This window comes from Chionomys nivalis, chromosome 8 (genome assembly GCF_950005125.1).
Source record: "Chionomys nivalis chromosome 8, mChiNiv1.1, whole genome shotgun sequence".
Taxonomy (NCBI): Eukaryota; Metazoa; Chordata; class Mammalia; order Rodentia; family Cricetidae; genus Chionomys; species Chionomys nivalis.
The window spans coordinates 47,764,222-47,766,691 of record NC_080093.1 but is presented as its reverse complement, the minus strand read 5'-3'; positions in this window follow the sequence as shown (position 1 = coordinate 47,766,691).

Sequence of the window (2,470 nt, the reverse complement as noted above, 5' to 3'; positions counted from 1 at the left end):
CTTCGTTTCATGGCTGCCCAGATTCAAAATATTCACACAGAAACTGTATTAATTAAATCAGGGCTGTGGCGGTGGAAACAGGGGAATCACAGAAGCTCACTTGCCAGCTAGTCAAGCCTAGCTAGTAAGCTTCCAGTCAACGAGAGACCCTGCTCTCGTTGGGAAGTGGATGGCTCCTGAAGATGACATCCGAGGCTGTCCTCTGGCCCTCATACACACATGCACACATATGTGTGCACAACCCTTCCACACATGTATACTCATGTACTAAACATGAAAAATGTGTGGCTAAAAATACATGACATTGTTGACCTGTCAATCTTTAAATATGGGAAGAAGTCAGAGTGGACCAGTCTTAGGACTCTCGGAGTTGCTCAGAAAACTCAACAAAATAGCTTAATCAACATGAGGAATTTACTGGCTTAAGTGACTGTCAAATCCTGGAAGACAGTATGTCTTGGATTAGGGAATCATGGCATCAGCTTTAAAATAACACACCATGTTAGTGATTATGTGATCATACTCTCTCTCTCTCTCTCTCTCTCTCTCTCTCTCTCTCTCTCTCTCTCTCTCTCCCACACCCACACACTGGTTCTAAGTTCACTGTGTAAATGCACATCTTCATGTCTTTGGTGGGGTGAGTGGGTCTGTTCTGGATGACCGGATACTTCCATGATAGAAGTTTGTTATTACTCCAACCTTTCTTCCTTAGCTGCCCCGGACCAGCTCAGGGGAGTCCAGACCGTGGGAGAAGCAGGGTCCTGGTAACAGGAAGGCACAAGTTCAGCGAATGACAGACAGACACAACACACAAGAGAGTGGTTGGGATCTGCTGCGATTTTACTGAATTCATGTTTTCATTATATAGTATTCAAACAAAGAACAAATCAGAAGGTCATGTGTCATTGGTTGCCACAGTATGAAAGCTTCTTTTAGTCACATCAGCGATATTTAAGAAAAGTATATTATCAGCAACAGGTGTTAGACATAAAGCATCCTTAGAAGAGGAAACCTTGTCCTTGGGAAAGTAAACCTCAGGCAAGTGGTTTCATCTTATGAATAGAAAGTTTCTGTCTCATCATCGCTATCATGGCCCTTCCTCTTCCTAACCCTTTATTTCATCTAGTGACCACATATGCCTAATCAGTTCTCTGCACCTGTTGAACTGTACTTTTTAGTACCTTCTTATGCAGCAGACATCATGAGGGTTGGGATCTAGCAAGCCTGTCCATAAAGTTCAGAGTATAACATAATAGTCTTTGTCCACCAACATTAACCCATCTATTCCCTTGCTCATCATACACCCTGTGTATGACAAAGGTTCTGCTGTAGTCTTATACATTCCCATACTGTGCTTCCCTATCCCAGAGCTGTTCCTGAAGAGAATGATCCTTGTCTTGTATATATAAAGACTGTCATTATTATGAAAGAGATTGTGCAAAGCCCATATCTCACATAGCCAGCTACTCGAGAAACCTGTCTATGCCTCAGCGGTGGCCAATACCGGGCCATCTGCCATTGACCTCCAGGAAGCCTAGTCCCATGGGACACGTAGCTCCCGTCCGGTATAATGACATATGTCATGTCACACAGACGACACTGGAGTTGGTGTGGCACTTAGCAAGGATGACTATAAATGAGACATTTTAGTAAGTTAATACCTGAACAATTTTTTTGAATCCAAAGTCAAACATTGTCTTGTTTTATTTGGATAATTTCCTTCTCATGGTCTGTTGACTCCTGGTGAGGAGGTGAGGTGTAACCATTCACTTCCAGATGCCTTGTCTGGAAAGAAAGGCTTTGACAGGATAATCGTTACAATCTGAAGAGAAGCACTCTCAGAAGTGAGAGAGGAAATTGGCACAGTTAAGCCCAGGTCACAGGAACAAATCAGATCCACTTGGGGCAAACCAGGATGAATGACAGCAGTGCAGAAGTAAAGGAATTAAGGGAGAGAGTGTGCATGCACACGAGAGAGACAGAGACAGACACAGAGAATTTGGGGATGGAAAAGAGATAACATGTATCAGTTAATATTAAAAAAATCATCTTACTCCATATAGTTAAGATATAGCAACACTACATAATTTCCCAGATCTTTTATTTGTCAATGACATGGGTTTTAAAGTAGTTTTAAAAATACTGTTTTAACATTCTGGGTATCACATTATGACTTATTTTTATTTTATATACATTGGTGTTTTGCCTGCATATATGTCACTGTGAGGGTATTGGACCTCCTGGAACTGGAGTTACAGATAGCTGTGAGCTGTTATGTAGGTGCTGGGAATTGAACCTGGGTCCTCTGGAAGAGCAGCCAGTGCTCTCAATCACTAAACCATCCCTCCAGCCTGGGTTCATTTTAAATTATGCTCTTTCTTTCAGAAAACTTCTAATTAGCTTTAATTTCTTAAATTTTAATTATTTATTGATTTTTACACTATCTTTAAATTTTTAATTGTTTTTTATT